The sequence below is a fragment of the Oncorhynchus gorbuscha genome, linkage group LG13, assembly GCF_021184085.1.
Source record: "Oncorhynchus gorbuscha isolate QuinsamMale2020 ecotype Even-year linkage group LG13, OgorEven_v1.0, whole genome shotgun sequence".
Classification (NCBI taxonomy): Eukaryota; Metazoa; Chordata; class Actinopteri; order Salmoniformes; family Salmonidae; genus Oncorhynchus; species Oncorhynchus gorbuscha.
In genome coordinates this window covers 22,298,734-22,322,178 of record NC_060185.1, presented here as the reverse complement: position 1 = coordinate 22,322,178, position 23,445 = coordinate 22,298,734, and the positions used below count along the sequence as shown (strand labels likewise).

The window sequence follows — 23,445 nt, the reverse complement described above, 5'->3', positions numbered from 1 at the left end:
CTGAGTAGGCCCCGAAGTGGTCTACATTTCAGTATGGAATCTAGTTAAATCACAACCCTTAAAGCCTTTATCATGAAGTTAAACTTTATTGTTTATTTTTTTATGAAGAGCCTCATTCTCAAGCCCGTTACGGCAAATCTGATTTTCCCAACCTTAGCTTGAAACAGTGCATTCTAAAAATTCATACCACTTGACTTATTCCACATTTTGTTGTGTTACAGCCTGAATTTAAAATAGATTAAATAATTGTTTTTTCTCTCACCCATCTACACACAATACCCCCAAATGACAATGTGAAAACATGTTTTAGAAGTGTTTGCACATTTATTGAAAATTAAATACAGAAATATCTCATTACATAACTATTCACACCCTCGAGTCAAAACTTTGTAGATGCACCTCTGGGGAAAATTAAAGCTTTGAGTATTTTTGGTTAAGTCTCTAAAAGCTTTGCACAAGTGGATTGTACAATATTTGTGCATTATTATTTTAAATATTCATCAAGCTCTGTCAAGTTAATTGTTGATAATTGGTAGACAGACATTCACAAGTCTTGCCATAGCTTTTCAAGCCGATTTAAGTCAAAACTGTAACTAGGCCGCTCAAGAACATTCAATGTCGTCTTGGTAAGCAACTCAAGTGTAGATTTGGCCTTGTGTTCTAGGTTATTGTCCTGCTGAAAGGTGAACTCCTCTCCCAGTGTCTGTTGGAAAGCAGACTGAACAATGTTTTGCCTGTGCTTATTCTTTATTTTTGCAGTATGCCTTGTTTTTTGGGGGGTTGGGTAGCCTAGTGGATAGAGCATTGGACTTGTAACCGAAAGGTTGCTAGATCGAATCCCTGAGCTGACAAGGTAAAAATCTGTCCTTCTGAAGAAGGCAGTTAACCCACTGTTCCTAGGCCGTCTTTGAAAATAAGAATATGTTCTTAACTGACTTGCCTAGTTAAATAAAGGTTCAAAACAAACAAATTCGTATTTACAACAAATGCATGTTCTGTAAAGGTTCCCTTTTTTACTATGTAATTTAGGTTTGTATTGTGGAGTAACTACAATGTTGTGTATCCATTCTCAGTTCTCATATAGCAAACATTAGAATCTGTAACTCTTAAAATCACCATTGGCCTCATTGTGAAATCCCTGAGCAGTTTCCTTCCTCTCAGGCAACTGAGTTAGGAAGGACACCTGTAGCTTTGTAGTGACTGGGTGTATCGATACACCATCCAATGCCAAATTATTAACTTCACTATGCTCAAAGGGATATTCAGCGTCTGCGTTTTTATGTATTTTTTGACATCTACCAATTGGTGCCCTTTTCTAGGCTTTGGAAAGTCTCTATGGTCTTTGTGGTTGAATGTGTGAATGTGTGCTTGACTCGATTGAGGGACCTTACAGATAATTGTATGTGTGGGGTACAGAGATGGGGCAGTTATTAAAAATAACTTTAGCCACTAATATTGAACAAGGAATGAGTCCACTTATTACGCGATTTGTTAATCAAATTTTTACTCCTGAACTTATTTAGGCTTGCCATAACAAATGGGTTTTAAAAAGTATTTATTAATCATTGCATAACATCTGCAATCCTTACAATCCCTCATAATAATAAGTCGTGATCAGTCGTTTAATTCCATCCTTTCTTTACAAGTTTTGCTGCACATTTATAAATGTAGCGTCTGTATATTGCGTGTTCAGTTTGGGTTGTAGCCAAATCGGAGATTGGTCCCAACAATCTACCTTTGTGAATCCTTTTCAATAACAGTAACTTAATTATATTTTTTCTTCTTCTTAAAATGCACACATTCACTACAATATATATCTTTACAGATGAAATATTGTTATAATATGTGGTGTATTACTGAGGTATCTGCGCATGCGTGTATATGTGTGTTTGTCATACTTGAGTAAAAGTAAAGATACCTTAATAGAAAATGACCCAAGTAAAAGTCACCCAGTAAAATACTACTTGAGTAAAAGTCAAAAAATATTTAGTTTTAAATATACTTACGTATCAACAAGTAAACATATAAATAATAAAAAAATCCTTATATCAAGCAAACCATAAGGCACAATTTTCTTGTTTTAATTTTATTTACGGATAGCCAGGCCATACATAATTTACATCAACGCGTTTGTGTTTAGTGAGTTCGCTAGGGATGCTCTTTTGATAAGTGGCGAATTGGACAATTTTCCTGCATGTCCTGCTAAGCATTCAAAATGTATCGGGTACTTTTGGGTGTCAGGGAAAATGAATGGAGTAAAACGTAGATTATTTTCTTTATGAATGTAGTGAATTTAAGTTGTCAAAAAATATAAGTACAGACCCCCCCCCCCCAATACTTATTAAGTAGTAGGCCAGTTTGAAGTACTTTACACCACTGGTGTGTGTCGGGGTGAGAGAAATGGAGCCACACGCAGGCCTTGCATCCAAAGTTCTAGGTGTATGTCAGTGGGGGGTATTATTATTACATGATGAGGTGAAAAGGTTTCGCACACTGTGAGGTTTTGTTTTTGCGTGTCTTTCCATTGAGCGCGCAGTGAATAACCGTGATTGTATCCTTTGTTGTGCTCGCAGAGATGACAGATTATAATCAACAAGACGAATGAGGTCAAATCATTCTCACAGAACACATTTGACCCTCAAGTTCCAGGCGTACCTGAACTCGTGTGTGCGTGCGTCGATCCCTGGCTCGTGAGGTGACAGGCGAGTGCGGCAGCTGCGCACGCTAGGGCAACCCGGACGCCCAAGTCACACACAGGTTGCCGGTTTCCCAATGCTCTCACACAATTGAATTCAAGGCATTCTTGGGAATGTTTGAGATTTAACCGCAACGGTTTCCATTTGGACGCAGCGCACATCACCCCAAACCCATTGAAAAGGAGAGTGGGGTCACCATTGTTTGGTATACACTAGCTCGAAACAGGAAAATATGCAAAGATTTGATTCGCAGAAAATCCGGCAATTGTTAGGATCTGCGTGAGGTTTTTTCCCTCCCTTGCACCAAAAATACTAAAAGTTAATTCGGTCCAAAAGCTTTGTCCTATTTGTAAGACATTGCACAAGTTTTTTTCTGTGCATCCCTTGGTGGATCTCGAATGTAATCTACTTGTCACACTGATCTACGTGATGTTTTCACTTACAGTGGATTTTTATCTTAATGAAAACCCCGAGAAACAATAGATTACATGAAATAATTCCCTAATCAACCAACATAATAATGACAATGTGTTTTGATACACCACGATAGTTTGTAAATAGGAAATACACACACGGGTTTGTTGACAGGACCCCTGGCCAAAAGAACACTGAAGTTCATAAAACGTATATAAACACGTGATAATAAATACGCAGGATGAGTTGTCATCCACTCAGGGAGAATGGTTGACCGTGTGCCCAGGGTAACATCACGCACCGACCTCTCTCTGCCCCCGCCACAATGGGGCCACCAAAATGGCACCTTGCACAACTGCCAAGGGACAAGGGATCGTTTATAGGCTCTGGCGCGCTGTGCGCGTCTCCAAATATGTCTGGCGCTCCAGAAAAGTGGGGTAACAATGTAACGGAATACTTATAGGTGATTAATATATGTACGCTTCATTAATGTTTCCCAAATGTCACTTATATAAATAATTGGCATATGGGTTGAAATTGTAGTGCTTCAAATAGTTGCATACCTAGGCCTAGGCTAAATGACCATCTGAAATTCAATAGAATATAGGTTAGTTTAGGATAAATCCATGTATCATCATGTTCAAACTGCCTGCTGAATTACCAGTGGTTTACCTCTGAATGGCGGAACTGGTTGGCCGTTTTTGCAAAGGGAAATGCGATACTCTTTACAACAGCACTTTCTCTTCTCTTGATTATGAGTTCTAAATTGCTTTGTCGGTTTTAAATGGGAATCATTTTTCCATAGTGCCCGTTGATGGAAGCTATTTTTAACCTCTTCCGCTTCTTGTGCTTCGAGAAAACTTCCGGTGACTTGGCCAGGGTAGGCTAACCAGCTCTCTGGGGCCACTACTCATTTTCACATTTCATGATTAACCTGGAAACCTTGGGGCCCATTAAGGCTCAACACTTGCTAAAAATAATTTAATTACATATTTTTGTTGTTTAGTTTCTCGTATCAGGGCTCCCAAGTGGTGGAGTGGTCTAAGGCACTGCATCTCAGTGCTCAAGGTGTCACTACAGACCCAAGTTCAACCCTGAGCTGTATCACATGTATCACATGTAAACACAGGCCCCAGCTGTAAAAGAGACATTGGGTCTCAGTCTGTGTAATAATAATAATCACAACCGGCCGTGATCAGAAGTCCCATAGGGCGGCACACAGTTGGCCCAGCATCATATGGGTTAGAGGAGGGTTTGGCTGGGGTAGACTTTCATTGTAAAATGCGTTCTTGTTCTTAAGAACAAATGTGTTGTTCTTAACTGACTAGTTGAATAAAGGTTAAATAACAAAATATTTAAAAACTATTTGTCTATATCCATTTTGATTGGGAAATATGACATTTTAGGCTTGCCTGACGACTCAACCTGAATGTAATTCCACTGCTCTATCGATCCTAGCCTATACACTGTACATGCTGTCTGAAACTGCCATTCTAGAAGTTGTTTGTGTGAATTCCAAATGAGGGGAGTTGTACAACACAAATTAATCAGCGATTGGATCATCTCAAACAAATCTAACCAATCAGAGTATCAACGTTAATAACGTGATCATGTAGGCCCGCTCTGGCCCGACCCATTTGTTTCTGGGACCAATTAGAAAGGACAGACTGTGTACGCATTCTAGAAATGTTGGGGAGACTCATCATTGAGAAGAAATGTCAGTTTGCTGGAGCAATGCGGATGGGTTGCCAGGTAATTTATAGGCTACATTGGCTCACTTGGGGTTTTGAATAAGGAAAAAACTGACTAAAACGAGCATATCCTTAAATGCCCCTTTGCCATTACCACAACAATTATAATATCTTGACTTTAAATACTATTGTCCTAGAGCTGGGGTGCTGGTCAATGTTTCCAATTCACTCCCTCAGTACCCCTGAAAGAGTCTGTTTCCACATGCCAGTTTATGGCCACATCCATTCTCTAGGGGCACACCCCTGTAAACCATTGCCCGTTGCATGGTTCCATTCTGTATTCATTAAATGCTTCATTAAACCTCATTGATACAGGAATTATTTTGAAAAATGACCAACATATCCAGGCTAGAGGTTTAGGACCAGGATGTAGTGACATGACACTATACAGGTGACTTAATTAGCTGAGTAAAAATACAATAATGGTTATTATTGCATGTTGATTACAACATGATTTTCATGTTATAATAAGTTGTTATTGGTTAGGTCATTTATTTATGTGCTGTACCCTGAGAAAGGACAGGAATGTCTCTCCAATGGAGAGAGTGAGTCTCTCTCCATTGGCTGTGTATGGGCACAAAACAGGAAGTTTGCCTTGGGCCTGACCCTGGGTCTCCTCCTCTCCAATCAAGCATAGCCTCGTCACATCCCAGATCACATCACAGTACAATCCAATTTCAGCCCCAGAAACAATATATTCCTTTCAAGCAATTACATACCTATTGGCAAGGGCTCACAATTAAACAAATGATTATATTTTGATACCCGTAATTATATGCATTCGCATGAGGTCTCCTTTCAAGTCCAATGTGCTTTTTATTACACGCTTATCTCGCGTTACGAGATTATGCAGCGAGCAGGTTTGGATTGAGTTAGGGTACATTTAATTGAATAAGAGGAGAATAACTCTGTAATAGAAGCATGCTGGAGCCAGCCATACAGCACCCTGGCCCTTCCCTTTGAGCCGCCTTATGTTTACCAAATTTAAGACAATGAGAATGTTATGAGGGGGTTAGGAGGGAGCGCCCCACGCCCCTGCCTGCCTATGCAGGCCATATGACACATGACATATGGCACAGCCTGTCCCTGGCTCTGGCCTGCTTCACAGAGCAGAGGGTTTCCTTTGAAAGGCGATTTATTTCATTAGTCATATTCCCAGCTTGGCTCAGAGCCTCGGTATGGTTTGGATAGCCTTGTGCGATTTGTTTGTATATAACCACCACTTATTCAACCAACAGGGGTTTGATTAGGGTATTGTATTAAGTGGGTCTGTCCTCAAATTGGTTGCCTTTTTATTATAGTGTTTTAGAGGCATGTATTACATTCCCAATGTAGGCTGCTGTCTCCCATGCTGAAGTGGTGGAACCAAAGTCGCCAAGTAACTTGGTAATACTTATTTTATTCATGCATGTATACATATTTATATTATTACTTACTCTTTTATAAATGTAATAATGAGGGGTAGGGGTAAATTCCATTTAGGTCTCAGCCAATGAGTGAAGCTTACATTCAATTCATTACTCCTGGCCATGAACCTAGTCCTAAAACATATCTGGTGATCTTTGGGATAAAGGTTGATGCACATGCTAGGCTGCTATGTACCGCCCTCTTGTGGAATGAAATGTTGTATTACAGCTAAAAATGAGAGTGCTTCTTGAAGTTCAGTGATGTGTGAGTGTGCATGTGTGAGTGTACATGTGTGAGTGTGCATGTGTGAGTGTGCATGTGTGAGTGTGCATGTGTGAGTGTACATGTGTGAGTGTGTATGTGTGAGTGTACATGTGTGAGTGTGCATGTGTGAGTGTGCATGTGTGAGTGTGCATGTGTGAGTGTACATGTGTGAGTGTACATGCGTGAGTGTACATGCGTGAGTGTGCATGTGTGAGTGTGCATGTGTGAGTGTGCATGTGTGAGTGTACATGTGTGAGTGTGCATGTGTGAGTGTACATGTGTGAGTGTGCATGTGTGAGTGTACATGTGTGAGTGTGCATGTGTGAGTGTGCATGTGTGAGTGTGCATGTGTGAGTGTACATGTGTGAGTGTGCATGTGTGAGTGTGCGTGTGTGAGTGTGCATGTGAGTGTACATGTGTGAGTGTGCATGTGTGAGTGTACATGTGCGTGTGTGAGAGCAATAGAGAGTGGAGTGGCATTGGAAATGGTAAACCACAAGAGGTTGGTGGCACCTTAATTGGGGAGGACTGGCTTGTGGTTATGGCTGGAGCGGGAATTGGTGGAATGGTATCAAATAAAATAAACACATGGTTTCCATGGAAACATTTCCATCCATCAGATAAAAGCTCTAGTAGAAATGTCTCACATATTCCACATGTTCAAATCTGGGGTCAGATTAGTTTAGTAATGTCATAGTCACAATCAGTGTTATAGGTTCGATCAGTTTAGTAATGTTATAGTCAATCAGTGTTATAGGTCAGATCAGTTTAGTAATGTTATAGTCAACCAGTGTTTTAGGTCAGATCAGTTTAGTAATGTCATAGTCACAATCAGTGTTATAGGTCAGATCAGTTTAGTAATGTTATAGTCAATCAGTGTTATAGGTCAGAACAGTTTAGTAATGTTATAGTCAATCAGTGTTATAGGTCAGATCAGTTTAGTAATGTTAAAATCACAATCAGTGTTATAGGTCAGATCAGTTTAGTAATGTTAAAATCACAATCAGTGTTATAGGTCAGATCAGTTTAGTAATGTCATAGTCACAATCAGTGTTATAGGTCAGATCAGTTTAGTAATGTTGTAATCACAATCTGTGTTATCGGTCAGATCAGTTTAGTAATGTTATAGTCAATCAGTGTTATAGGTCAGATCAGTTTAGTAATGTTATAGTCACAATCAGTGTTATAGGTCAGATCAGTTTAGTTGTTACAGTAAATGAGTGAGGAGGTGTGGAGTCAGGTGCAGAGAGCAAAAGATGTGGGAAAAAACACGCTTAAATATCCCGGAAACATAACATGAACAAAAGTACAAAAACAAATGATCAGAAATATAAACGGACAGCGTGAAACCCAAATGCAAACAAAAATACACTCAAACAACAAAACAGACGAACAAGCTCGCACGAAACAGAAGCGGGCTGAACAAACTATATATAACCCTACCCTAACAACCAAACAAGAAACAGGTGATACCAATAGACAGAACTAAAGGAACACAGAACAACGGATCGGCGATAGCTAGTAGACCGGCGACGACGACCGCCGAGCGCCACCCGAACAAGAAGGGGAGTCACCTTCGGTAATATTCGTGACATTAGTAATGTTATAATCACAATCAGTGTTAAAGATCAGATCAGTTTAGTAATGTTATAGTCAATCAGTGTTATAGGTCAGATCAGTTTAGTAATGTCATAGTCAATCAGTGTTATAGGTCATATGAGTTCACTAATGTTATAGTGACAGTCAGTGTTATAGGTCAGATCAGTTTAGTAATGTTATAGTCAATCAGTGTTATAGGTCAGGTGTGGTTAGTAATGTTATAGTCAATCAGTGTTATAGGTCAGATCAGTTTAGTAATGTTATAGTCAATCAGTGTTATAGGTCAGATCAGTTTAGTAATGTTATCGTCAATCAGTGTTATAGGTCAGATCAGTTTAGTAATGTTATAGTCAATCAGTGTTATAGGTCAGATCAGTTTAGTAATGTTATAGTCAATCAGTGTTATAGGTCAGATCAGTTTAGTAATGTTATAGTCAATCAGTGTTATAGGTCAGATCAGTTTAGTAATGTTATAGTCAATCAGTGTTATAGGTCAGATCAGTTTAGTAATGTTATAGTCAATCAGTGTTATAGGTCAGATCAGTTTAGTAATGTTATAGTCACAATCAGTGTTATAGGTCAGATCAGTTTAGTTGTTACAGTAAATGAGTGAGGAGGTGTGGAGTCAGGTGCAGAGAGCAAAAGATGTGGGAAAAAACACGCTTAAATATCCCGGAAACATAACATGAACAAAAGTACGAAAACAAATGATCAGAAATATAAACGGACAGCGTGAAACCCAAATGCAAACAAAAATACACTCAAACAACAAAACAGACGAACAAGCTCGCACGAAACAGAAGCGGGCTGAACAAACTATATATAACCCTACCCTAACAACCAAACAAGAAACAGGTGATACCAATAGACAGAACTAAAGGAACACAGAACAACGGATCGGCGATAGCTAGTAGACCGGCGACGACGACCGCCGAGCGCCACCTCGAACAAGAAGGGGAGTCACCTTCGGTAATATTCGTGACATTAGTAATGTTATAATCACAATCAGTGTTAAAGATCAGATCAGTTTCGTAATGTCATAGTCACAATCAGTGTTATAGGTCAGATCAGTTTAGTAATGTTATAGGTCAGATCAGTTTAGTAATGTTATAGTCAACCAGTGTTTTAGGTCAGATCAGTTTAGTAATGTCATATTCACAATCAGTGTTATAGGTCAGAACAGTTTAGTAATGTTATAATCACAATCAGTGTTATAGGTCAGATCAGTTTAGTAATGTTATAGTCAATCAGTGTTATAGGTCAGATCAGTTTAGTGATGTTATAATCACAATCAGTGTTATAGGTCAGATCAGTTTAGTAATGTTATAGTCAATCAGTGTTATAGGTCAGATCAGTTTAGTAATGTTATAGTCACAATCAGTGTTATAGGTCAGATCAGTTTAGTAATGTCATAGTCACAATCAGTGTTATAGGTCAGATCAGTTTAGTAATGTCATATTCACAATCAGTGTTATAGGTCAGATCAGTTTAGTAATGTCATAGTCACAATCAGTGTTATAGGTCAGATCAGTTTAGTAATGTTATAGGTCAGATCAGTTTAGTAATGTTATCTTCAATCAGTGTTATAGGTCAGATCCGTTTAGTAATGTTATAGGTCAGATCAGTTTAGTAATGTTATCTTCAATCAGTGTTATAGATCAGATCAGTTTAGTAATGTTATAGTCAATCAGTGTTATAGGTCAGATCAGTTTAGTAATGTTATAGTCAATCAGTGTTATAGGTCAGATCAGTTTAGTAATGTCATAGTCACAATCAGTGTTATAGGTCAGATCAGTTTAGTAATGTCATAATCACAATCAGTGTTATAGGTCAGATCAGTTTAGTAATGTCATAGTCACAATCAGTGTTATAGGTCAGATCAGTTTAGTAATGTCATATTCACAATCAGTGTTATAGGTCAGATCAGTTTAGTAATGTCATAGTCACAATCAGTGTTATAGGTCAGATCAGTTTAGTAATGTTATAGGTCAGATCAGTTTAGTAATGTTATCTTCAATCAGTGTTATAGGTCAGATCCGTTTAGTAATGTTATAGGTCAGATCAGTTTAGTAATGTTATCTTCAATCAGTGTTATAGATCAGATCAGTTTAGTAATGTTATAGTCACAATCAGTGTTATAGGTCAGATCAGTTTAGTAATGTTATAGGTCAGATCAGTTTAGTAATGTTATCTTCAATCAGTGTTATAGGTCAGATCAGTTTAGTAATGTCATAGTCACAATCAGTGTTATAGGTCAGATCAGTTTAGTAATGTTATAGTCACAATCAGTGTTATAGGTCAGATCAGTTTAGTAATGTTATAGGTCAGATCAGTTTAGTAATGTTATCTTCAATCAGTGTTATAGGTCAGATCAGTTTAGTAATGTCATAGTCACAATCAGTGTTATAGGTCAGATCAGTTTAGTAATGTTATAGGTCAGATCAGTTTAGTAATGTTATCTTCAATCAGTGTTATAGGTCAGATCCGTTTAGTAATGTTATAGGTCAGATCAGTTTAGTAATGTTATCTTCAATCAGTGTTATAGATCAGATCAGTTTAGTAATGTTATAGTCAATCAGTGTTATAGGTCAGATCAGTTTAGTAATGTTATAGTCAATCAGTGTTATAGGTCAGATCAGTTTAGTAATGTCATAGTCACAATCAGTGTTATAGGTCAGATCAGTTTAGTAATGTCATAATCACAATCAGTGTTATAGGTCAGATCAGTTTAGTAATGTTATAGTCAATCAGTGTTATAGGTCAGATCAGTTTAGTAATGTCATAGTCACAATCAGTGTTATAGGTCAGATCAGTTTAGTAATGGCATAGTCACAATCAGTGTTATAGTGTTATATCAACGAAAATGATACTGAACGACCAGCTGAAAATCGTTGTGAGGTTGGTAGCCCAGAGGGCGATTACTGTCTGGTGTTTGGTGGCCCAGAGGGCGATTACTGTCTGGTGTTTGGTGGCCCAGAGGGCGATTACTGTCTGGTGTTTGGTGAGTTTTGTTGTTTAAGATGGTCACACCAATATTAAATGATGCGATACCTTGAAGCAAACGTACCTCGAAGGCTGTTGAAGAACGGTGCATACTTTTTTGGGGAAACGTGTCGTTCAGTACAAACTGTCACATAACGTAGCAAACATTAATTCAAACTGAACTCACAACTGTTCTCTGTCAATGATGTAACATGTCCTCATTTATATAAACAGGTCACCAGGAGGCGACACAGTTCTTTCATTAATGGTTACATTTCTCCCTGCAGCAACACGACTGCTGTATCAGTACAAATACATACTTGTTTCTGCGTTTTGTCACTATGCTTTTCAAAATGATAAATCAGAGACAACACCAACGTTGACAAGTGACAAGGGGTCAACTTACTGCCCTTTCAATTGATGAGGCAACTAACTTGTGTTGCATGGTGCAGGCATTATAAAATTATTAATAACTAAAATACCTCTGGTTTATCCTTACTCTATGAGAGGGTTTAGATCAAAACCATGATGAACAAAGTAGCCTAGTTTAATGTGAACCATTAGCCTAGGGGGCTACATGTTGGTTATGCATTCACAGTAGGCTTAGCTATAGATGAATACACTGCCTTTACTGTTATTGACATACAAAATAAGGCATAGTGTACCTATTTGTTTTTAACACCGCCTCACAACCAGGCAGGCACTGACTGTCAGAGAAAACCCAGTATAATGACCGCCTCAAGTCAACACGCGACCCCCTCACCAAAAGAATGCATCGGGGATAATCGACGCGCCTTTGGCAACGTTGGAATGAATGTTTCAACTGGCAAATTCAACTCGCGTTTCTTTCATCTCAATTAGTTGGAGAGGTTTCAGAACTGTGTGTTTCCGGGTGAAATCTCGGCCCCGAAGTTTCATGCCGAAGATGTGAAGATAGGGGAAGCAAAGCCGGTTGAGTACTTGGCGACTGCAAGAACAGTGTAGGCTACGCAGGGAGGGGGAGAGACCGAACGGGAGGGATAGAATACAAAAGCGAACAGCACCCGAACTGTGCGTGGTTCACCTTCTGAAAAACAGGAAGCCAACAACGATCAGCCCACCTGGCCGCATTGTCCTGCGAGGAGAAGACAGAGGTTTCTCACGGCTCATCTTGTCACGCATATTTTAAAGCCTAAATATCGTTATTGTGGATTCAGTCGAGAGAGAAAAACTACTTTTAAATATACCTATTCCCTCACTAAGACGGTCGATATTCTCCCATTCCCAACAGGAGTGTAACTCAAGGTAAGTCCCTGGCACACTTCCGTCGCTATCTCGAATTAGTAGGCTAACCTACATAGAGTCAGTCGACCGAGGTGCACTTGAACTGCTACGTTGTATCTACACCTCACCCAGATGGTTGTTTGAATTTATCGGCTACATTTCCACTTTTGTCGTGTTTTGAAAATATTAGTTTCTTAATTTTGTCAAACAATAGGCAATGTTTCGAAACGAGTTTCATGATTGGCTTGCTCTCAGAGCACCCAAGGAGACATGTTGCCTTATCCCCAGGGTTATCATCCGTAAATATCGTCCACACCGAGTTATGTAGACTATGCCAAATATCCTCAGATTGTAGTCGTTTTTAAATATGGGTCTTTGAAAGCAGCGATATGTTTTGGTCTCACAACTATGATGCAATGTATTTAAGATGCGGTTGGGTGTCATTTTTAGAATTTTATTTGGTGACTTGCCATTAATAAAAACTCTGGCTTGACGCACTCGTTTACCCCTCTGCACCCGGTGTAGTTTACTCCTGGTGTATTCCGCTGCTGCAGTTCCCCTCGTTTTTATCTCAGGCTATACAAAACTATAGGCTACGGATGACACGATGGGGACATGTTTAGGCTACATTTGGTACCATTGCTATTCTTTGCTGTTGGTTATGTCAGGATTTATTTGGTATGTTCTCTATGCCAAAACTGAAGGGGATGTTGCAGGAACATTGACAGAGTGGTAAAATAGGGCACGTCACATCGACGTTTGCCCCACTGTAGTTTATATTTAAACTCAGACGTGACGTTATGTGTAGAACCGGGAAGTTTTTGGAGAGGACGGGTAGAATTGAGCGGTTAACTCGTTTCAGGAAAATTAATGAATAGCACACTGTCATTTTCGCCAGGCCTATGCTTTTTGCTCCACTTTGTCTGCTTGTAGGCCTGCCTACACTTGGATAGGCTAACTCCGAGCACAGTTGGTGACAAACAACATATGCCTAGGACAGGGGCTATGTCTTTGAGATTTTGATACAGTTATTGCCAAGCCAATGTGATGGCACACCTTACCTGTCCTTAGATATATTTGTGAATTACGTGACACAATTTTAGATGTACTTTAAATTATATTTGATAAATTCTAATGCTCATGCAAGTTTGAGCATGTATCTCTCAGATTCTCTCAAAGCTGCAATATAACTTTTGGGGCAAAGACCAAACTCACATAATTGTAAGTTATAGATATGTTATTCTCATTGAAAGTAAGTCTAAGAAGTGGTAACTTTGTTATGTGCGCTATGCTTCCCGGTCTTACCTGTAATTTCTGCACTTTCTTTCTTTCGGTTTTGTACAGCTGAAAATACATTATTTTTGGTTATGGAAAATATATTTCAGAGGTTTAGATGGTACAATGATTCTCTAAGATAAGACAATGGAAATGACACCTGTTAGAACTCAGACATGTTTCTCTGTCTTTACCATCTCACTCCAACACACACAATCCCCATTCCTGTATGATTATCTAAAGTATCATTTGATTCAGACGTGTGTGTTTACAGCAGCCTGGCGACACCAAGTCAGTAAGCTTCCCAGCGGGACGAGATGAGGGAGGCATGATGTCAGGGGACTGTCAGAGACCCAAACAGGAGTGTGCGTCTAATACAGTATCTGTGGCTATGAGAGCCAATTCCACACACAGCCCCCCCGGAGCACTAACACACGGGTCTGGGGGAGAGGTGGTGGGGACTGGAGCCATGAATGGAGCAATTATCTCAATCATGTGAGAGAGAGCTCTGTGCTTCCGAGGGGACAATTTGTTTGCATAAACACTTAATACACATATTTGACTTATTTACGATACAGTACGCAAACACACGCGCACACACTCATTGACCTCAGCACACTTCCACTACATGAATTCCTAAATGGCAATCATGCATGGTTTATCTATTGCCCTCTCACACAGACAGCTATAGTAGCCATTTGGTGCGTGCGCGAACACACGCACTATATTAAGAGTGTGCCCAGACGGTGGCCATGACTGCGGAACTAATTATCGTTGAGAGCATTAATGCACTTCCTGCAAAGAAAGGTCAGAACTGTCTGACTGATGGTAGTAGACTATTGTAAATGTGTGTTAGTGTTTTTGTGTGCAGCCTCATGATTGCACTGTATTCAATAGTGCAGAAAGTGAGGATCATTAGCAAACGTGTCATGATTAAATTGACATTTGGATCTCTGATAATACAGATAAGTATAAGTATTCACCATTTACTGTAGCTGCTCATTGAAATGAACGGGTGCTGATCAAATGAACTTGTATTTAGTTCTCTCTCGAAGGATAATGTTATTTTGAGTTGGTGTGATAGCGCTGTGGGAAACAGGAGATATTTTTAATCAGGCAGTGGACCAGGCTGCCCAGTTGTGGGTGGGGCTGTTCTCAAGCCCCCTCTGGGGAGGGGGGGCTGATAACACCGCTGACGTCAGTCTTCGGTCAACCTAACAATGCAGCCTTTTAGACAGTATGCTATTTATTCCACAACCAGGCCTCTCCTAAACGTTATTATAAAATGACCTGGTCTCTTGGTGAAAAGGGATAGCTAAAAGGACTGGTTCCTACTGTTCCTCCCCCTTTAAAATTAGCCAGCCGTACTGGGTGTGTCACTCATCTGAACCCAATCCTCCAATCCAGTGGGGGTGTGATTGACATCCTGTCCTCCATCTCAATGACACCTACTGGTGTGCTGCAATCTATCCCCGCTCATCCTTCTCCCCTCTTCTTCCTCCTCTCTATTCGTTACAACAGATTTACTGTACTGAAACACTCTCCTTCAGGGACATGTACTCCCCACCTGCCTGTTTATACAATACCATTGAGGTCATGTGTGTTTGTACAGTAGTCAGTGATCTTGTTGAATGAATGAGACACATCTTCTAATATTGCTGCCACCCACCATCCTCAACTGTCTTCTTGCTCCTTAATTTTAACTGGTTCTCTGACACACACGCAAACACACACTTCCTGCTGTCACAGTCAAATGTAATCACCCCTCACAGCCGTTGATGGCTTGTGTAACATCCTCTCTGAAATCGGAAGGGAAGCCAGGAGTGTGTGTTGTGTGGAGCAGCTATGCTCGTGTGTGTGTGATTGTGTGTGTTTGGGGGGGTGGGGGGTGGTGTCATGCCCCATCAAACAGTTGTATCCCCTGAGCCAAATACCTTCTGTGGCTTAATAGGCAGAAAGCTCTAGCATGTCCTCAGACGAGGTCACATGCATACCGAGAGATGCACTAGGTAGATATACAGTTGGTAGATTTATAGTAGGTGTACAGTAAATAGATTTACACTAGATAGACTTCATATAATATTGAGCATATACAGGACATGCAGACACATAGGAAGTGTGACATGAACAGTGACTGAACCAGAGAGAACAGCAGCCTGATGGAATTCTCCACTTTCTTGCTTCACAAGCCAAGACCTGCAAAGGAATTCAGAGAGGAAGATGGGAGGAGGAGCGAGGAACATCAGGTGAAAGAAAGGGGCTGAGCAGTTCAGCTACAGTATGCAGGCAATAATAAAGGAGTACAGAAGGGGATATATTGAAACAAAAAGAAAGATGATTTTACAGCATTAGTTTGCTGTGAAGGAGAGAGGAAATAAGAGTTGAAAAGGTTGAGCGATCGATGGAATGAAATGAAAGAAAGACAATGTAGATGCAGAAAGGTACAGAAAGAATAGATCTAGTTTTGAATGGAGGTTTGCTTGGTATAGAACAGGCCTGGTCAAAGGTCGGCCCGGGGGCTGTATGCGACCCACGACCTTATTCAATACGGCCCGCGGAATCATACTCTTGACAGTCTGGCATCCACGTCACCGTTACAAATTGTAGCTAGTTAGAAATTGTGCAAAATGAGTTTTTCAAAGAAAAGGAAAGTAGACAAGTAGGGTGTTCCAGCAAGAGTGGACATCGAAATATTTCTTTATTGAGGTATCAGGGAAGGCTATGTGCTTAGTGTGCAAAGAGAGCATCGCTGTCTTGAAAGACTACAACTTGTTCCGACACTTCCAGACGAAGCATGCAGAGAAAGATAGGAATATGTCTTCTGAGCAGAGGGCAAGTGCATCGAAAGAGTTGCTGTCTCAGTTGCAAAAGCAGCAAGGACTTTTTACAAAACGGCATTCGGCAAATTACGGAATTGCGAGAGCTATCTATGTATTGTCCCACACAATTGCTAAACATAGCAAGCCATTCGCTGAGGGCGGATTCATTAAAGAATGTTTAATTGACTCTGCAGCAATACTTTGCCCCGACAAGAAAGAGCTGTTTGAAAATGTTTCCCTGTCAAGACGGATCAGTAACACGGCATGTTGAGGACATCGCAGAGAATATGGAACAACAGTTGGAAGACAAGGTAAAAGATTGAACCTATTTCTCCATGGCCCTGGATGAGAGCAGTGATGCACGTGATACAACACAGTTGTTGATATTCTTACGAGGTATAACTCCAGACTTTGAAATGACAGAGAAGCTTCAGTGCAGTCAATGAAGAGCACAACCACAGGGAAATATTTATTGGAGTAGGTTAATAAGTATGGCAAAGCTGGGACTGAGTTTTAAAAGTTATCCAATGTGACCACTGATGGTTGCCCAAACTTGACAGGAAAAAAACATTGGCCTTTTGAAAATGATACAAGATCAAGTCGCTGAGCTGAACCCAGATCAGATTTTCTTTTCTCCTGCGTTGCATTATTCATCAGGAGGTGCTCTGTAAATGTGTTCTGAAAATGAGCCATGTTGTGAATACAGTCACTAAAGTGGTAAACTTTATAAGAGCGAAATCACTGTTGGAAGAGACAGAGTCGGGTCATGCAGATCTCCCCTACCTCACAAATGTGAGATGGCTGAGTTTGGGGAAGGTGCTTAAAAGGGTGTGGGACCTGAAGTCAGAGATTGCTGAGTTTTTGCAAATGAATGTAAAATATGTGGATTTCCCTCAACTACGAGATATAGAATGGTTGGCTGATTTTTGCCTTCACATCATGGCCCTCATAAATTAACTGAATTCCAAACTATGAGGGAAGGGGAAGGGCCTTTTTGCACATGAGATGTACAGCCTTGTCATAACCTTCAAAGGAAAATTACTCCTCCTGACCCACCAAGTCGAAGCCAACAATCTCACCCACCTTCCGACACTACTAGTGTGTTCCCTATCAGATGACACTACTAGTGTGTTCCCTATCAGATGACACTACTAGTGTGTTCCCTATCAGATGACACCACTAGTGTGTTCCCTATCAGATGACACTACTAGTGTGTTCCCTATCAGATGACACTACTAGTGTGTTCCCTATCAGATGACACTACTAGTGTGTTCCCTATCAGATGACACTACTAGTGTGTTCCCTATCAGATGACACTACTAGTGTGTTCCCTATCAGATGACACTACTAGTGTGTTCCCTATCAGATGACACTACTAGTGTGTTCCCTATCAGATGACCTACTGACACTACTAGTGTGTTCCCTATCAGTTGACACTACTAGTCTGTTCCCTATCAGATGACACTACTAGTGTGTTCCCTGTCAGATGACACTACTAGTGTGTTCCCTATCAGATGACACTACTAGTCTGTTCCCTATCAGATGACACTACTAGTCTGTTCCCTATCAGATGACACTACTAGTCTGTTCCCTATCAGATGACACTACTAGTCTGTTCCCTATCAGATGACACCACTAGTCTGTTCCCTATCAAATGACACTACTAGTCTGTTCCCTATCAGAAGACACTACTAGTCTGTTCCCTGTCAGATGACATTACTAGTCTGTTCCCTGTCAGATGACACTACTAGTCTGTTCCCTGTCAGATGACACTACTAGTCTGTTCCCTGTCAGATGACACTACTAGTCTGTTCCCTGTCAGATGACACTACTAGTCTGTTCCCTGTCAGATGACACTACTAGTCTGTTCCCTATCAGATGACACTACTAGTCTGTTCCCTATCAGATGACACTACTAGTCTGTTCCCTATCAGATGACACTACTAGTCTGTTCCCTATCAGATGACACTACTAGTCTGTTCCCTATCAGATGACACTACTAGTCTGTTCCCTATCAGATGACACTACTAGTCTGTTCCCTATCAGATGACACTACTAGTCTGTTCCCTATCAGATGACACTACTAGTCTGTTCCCTATCAGATGAGACTACTAGTCTGTTCCCTATCAGATGACACTACTAGTCTGTTCCCTATCAGATGAGACTACTAGTCTGTTCCCTATCAGATGACACTACTAGTCTGTTCCCTATCAGATGACACTACTAGTCTGTTCCCTATCAGATGACACCACTAGTCTGTTCCCTATCAGATGACACCACTAGTCTGTTCCCTATCAGATGACACCACTAGTCTGTTCCCTATCAGATGACACCAAGTCTGTTCCCTATCAGATGACACTACTAGTCTGTTCCCTGTCAGATGACACTACTAGTCTGTTCCCTATCAGATGACACTACTAGTCTGTTCCCTATCAGATGACACTACTAGTCTGTTCCCTATCAGATGACACCACTAGTCTGTTCCCTATCAGATGACACCACTAGTCTGTTCCCTATCAGATGACACCACTAGTCTGTTCCCTATCAGATGACACCACTAGTCTGTTCCCTATCAGATGACACCAATAGTCTGTTCCCTATCAGATGACACTACTAGTCTGTTCCCTATCAGATGACCAGCGGGAGAAGTATACATCCCTGCTGTGTGTTTCGAACGGTGAGTTTTCTCGTCGTTTTGAGGATTTCAAAGTGTTGGAAAATGACATGCTGTTGGTTTCCTCTCCTTTCACCTTCAATGTGGATAACGCTCCCACTGACCTGCAACTTGAGCTTATCGATCTTCAGTTTGACGCAGTGATAGTTTTTGAATTGTTCTAAAATGTCACTGACGAGGTTCTAAGCATCTCTCAATGAGCAAAACTTTCCAAAGATCAGGAGTCGTGCTCATAAGATGTTTGTACTGTTAGTTTGACCCAATGTATGTGAACAGACATTTTCAGTGATGAAATAACACGTCAAGACACAGATCATCTCTTACATCTCAGCAATCCTGCTCATAGCGACGTCAGAAACTATACCTGACTTCACTGCTCTAGTCAAAGCCCATCAGTCTTCACTCCTCACACTGATTGAGTAGTTTAAATGTCATGTTGAGCTCTCCCTCTTTCTTGTGTTTTTGTGCGTTAACAAGAGTTCTATCTGTGGTGCTGAATGCACATATCGTATCTGGATGTGATTTACAGTAGATACAGTTGAAGTTTACATACACCTTAGCCAAATGCATTTAAACTCAGTTTTACACATTTCCTGACATTTAATCCTAGTAAAAAATCCCTGTTTTAGGTCAGTTAGGATCACCACTTTATTTTAAGAATGTGAAATGTCAGAATAATAGTAGAGTTATTTATTTCAGCTTTTATTTCTTACATCACATTCCCAGTGGCTCAGAAGTTTACACACACTCAATTAGTATTTGGTAGCATTGCCTTATAAAGCAGCAGCTACTCTTCGTGGGGTCCAGCAAAATGAAGGCAGTTAATACAATTTTTAAAACATTACAATACATTCAGATTTCACGACAATGTGTGCCCTCAGGTCCCTACTCCACCACTACCACATATCTACAGTACTAAATCCATGTGTATGTATAGTGCGTATGTTATCACATGTGTCTGTGCCAATGTTTGTTGCTTCACAGTCCTGCTATTCCAAAATAGTTATTTTTCTTCTGTTTTTTTACATCTAATTTTACTGCTTGCATCAGTTACTTGATATGGAATAGAGTTCCATGAAGTCATGGCTCTGGGAAACACACAGTACTACATATAGTCTACTCTGGACTTGGGGACTGTGAAGAGACCTCTTGTGGGGTATGCATGAGTGTTTGAGCTATGTGCCTGTAGTTTAGACAGACAGCTCGGTGCATTCAACATGTCAATACCTTTCATAAATAAGTCCATCTCTCCTCCACTTTCAGCCAGGAGAGATTGACATGCATATTTATTAATATTAGTGCTCTGTGTACATTCAAGGGCCAGCTGTGCTGCCCTGTTCTGAGCCAATTGCAATTTTCCTAAGACCTTTTTTGTGGCACTTGACCACATGACTGAACAAAGTGCGACAAAACTAGGGCCTGTAGGACCTGCCTTGTTGATAGTGCTGTGAAAAAGACAGAGCATCACTTTATTATAGACAGACTTCTCCCCATCTTAGCTACTGCTGCATCGATATGTTTTGACCATGACAGTTTACGATCTAGGGTTACTCCAAGCAGTTTAACCTCTAGTGGGTGTGGGATGATAGCGTCCCACCTGGCCAATATCCAGTTAATTTGCATAGCGCCAAATTCATAAACAGAAATACTCATTATAAAAATTCATAAAACATACAAGTGTTATACATCGGTTTAAAGATGAACTTCTTGTTAATCCAACCACGGTGTCAGATATCAAAAATGCTTTACCATTTACCAAGCATACCATGTGATTATCTGAGAACAGCGCCCAGCAGACAAATCATTACAAACAGTTACCAGCCAAGTAGAGGAGTTACACAAGTCAGAAATAGCGATACAATGTATCACTTACCTTTGATCTTCATATGGTTGCACTCACAAGACTCTCATTTACTCAATACATTTTTCCTCAGGTTGTTTTTAGTCATAATAATCAATGATATTTCAACCGAACAGAAGCTTCATCAATATTAAAGGAAAACAAGAAAGGCGCGCTCTCGGTCGTGTGCATGAATAACCTCTGGGACACTGCAGTGTCCACTCATTTAGAGTGGTCTTACTCCCTCATTTTTCCGAATACAAACCTGAAACAATTTCTAAAGACGGTTGACATCGAGTGGAAGCCATAGGAAGTGCAATTTGAGTCCTAAGTCATATGGAATCTGTATAAGCAGTCAATGGAAAACTACAAACATAGATAAAATAAATAAATAATAACTTCCTGGATGGATTTTTCTCCGGTTTTCACCTGCCATATCAGTTCTGTTGTACTCACAGACATGATTTTATCATATGGAATTTACCAATTATATGCATATCCTAGCTTCTGGACCTGAGTAACAGGCAGTTTACTTTGGGCACGCTTTTCATCCGAAGGTGAAAATTGTGCCTCCTACCCTAATGAAGTTAATCATCTCAACTTGCTCAATTTCCACATTATTTATTACAAGATTTAGTTGAGGTTTTGGGTTTAGTGAGTGTATTGTTTGAAATACAATGCTTTTAGTTTTAGAAATATTTAGGGCTAACTTATTCCTTGCCACCCACGCTGAAACTAACTGCAGCTCTTTGTTGAGTGTTAGTCATTTCAGTCGCTGTAGTAGCTGACGTGTAGTGTTGAGTCATCCACATATGTAGATACTCTGGCTTTACTCAGTCAGTGGCATGTCGTTAGTAAAAAATGTAAAAGGGGCCTAAGCAGCTACCCTGGGAATTCCTGATTCTAACTGGATTATATTTGAGGCGTCCATTTAAGAACACCCTCTGTGTTCTGTTAGACAAGTTACTCTTTATCCACATTATAGCAGGGGGTGTAAAGCCATAACACATGTTTTTCCAGCAGCAGACTATGATCGATAATGTCAAAAGCTGTACTGAAGTCTCACATGACAGCCCCCACAATCATTTTATCATACATTTATCTTAGCCAATCAACAGTCATTTGTGTAAGTGCTGTGCTTGTTGAGTGTCCTTCCCTATAAGCATGCTGAAATTCTGTTGTCAATTTGTTTACTGTTAAATAGCATTGTATCTGGGTAAACACTATTTTTTTTTCTCCAGAAGTTGGTAACAGGCTGATTAGTCGGCTATTTGAGCCAGTAAAGGGGGCTTTACTATTCTTGGGTAGTGGAATGACTTTAGGTTCCCTCCAGGCTTGAGGGCACACACTTTCTAGTAGGCTTAAATTGAAGTTGTGGCAAATAGGAGTGGCAATATCGTCTGCTATTATCCTCAGTAATTTGCCATCCAGATTGTCAAACCCCGGTGGCTTGTCATTGTTGATAGACAACCATTTTTTCACCTCTTCCACGCTGACTTTACGGAATTCAAAAGTACAATTCTTGTCTTTCATAATTGGGTCCGATATACATGGATGTGTAGTGTCAGTGTTTTTTGCTGGCATGTCATCCCTAAGTTTGCTTATCTTGTGGCGAAATCCTGCACGGAGCCTTCACTGTGTGCTGCCACTTTAAGAGCGCTTCAGCAGTAAGGAAGGAGGAGATATAGACAGCTCCTTCAGCTCTCTGGGAGGGAGCTCTTGGTTGGCGCTACAGTTTGATTGTATGTGCTATGCTGCAGAAGTCTTGTTTATTTTCAGAGTGTGTAGTTTGTTTAACTCAATCATCGGTGTGACCGCTCTAGGTCGTGGTTGTTATCGTTTGGGACCGCACCGGTTATGGATCGCATGGTTTAGTAGCAACATTGTTGCAAAGCTTTGACATACAAACAATCAGACGGTCACAGTACAACTGCAAGCCTGAAGACCACAGCTAAGATCTCTCTGGTTCTCTTTCTCTTCCCTTTATCGTTCCAGTGCTTTACCCTGCAGCAGACTTTCTATTTTTCAGATGCATTTTCATTAGATCCGGACTATTATTGCCCTATTTGGGTTGACATTTGAGTTAAAAGGGAGGTTGCTTGCAAGTTGTGTGTTGTTATTTGAACTGTATTGAGGTGGTGTGTACTACTGACATGTGGCCGATAAGATTGTGGACAGTTTAAGGCCTTTGTTTTGTCTATGAACAACCCCACACATTCATACCCTCTCTGAGTTGGCTCTTTTTCCCAAAATTTCATTTAAGGTGCCCCAAAGTTTTTTACTGTCCTTCTTTATACAATTTAGCTTTGTTTCATAGTGTAGTTTATTTTTGTTTAGTCACGTTAGTTCTTAATTTGCAGTACGTTTGCCAATCAGTTGGGCTACCAGACTTCTTTTTCATAACTTTTGCCTCATCCCTCTCAACCATACCATTTTTCAATCCATGGGGATTTAACAGTTT

General features: G+C 40.3%; 1 protein-coding gene across 2 annotated transcripts in view; it reads left to right on the top strand.

The window, feature by feature from the left end:
• Window positions 1-11,934: 11,934 nt before the first annotated feature.
• LOC123992583 (phosphatidylinositol 4,5-bisphosphate 3-kinase catalytic subunit beta isoform-like) overlaps window positions 11,935-23,445 on the top strand; it is an 87,184-nt gene continuing 75,673 nt past the window's right edge. Inside the window, exon 1 of one of the 2 annotated variants that reach the window (XM_046293839.1) lies at window positions 11,935-12,397. The gene's annotated coding sequence lies outside the window, so the exon portion shown is untranslated. Of the gene's footprint in view, window positions 12,398-15,921; window positions 16,782-23,445 lie in introns of those variants that run through there. The other variant, XM_046293840.1, reaches the window with a different exon arrangement.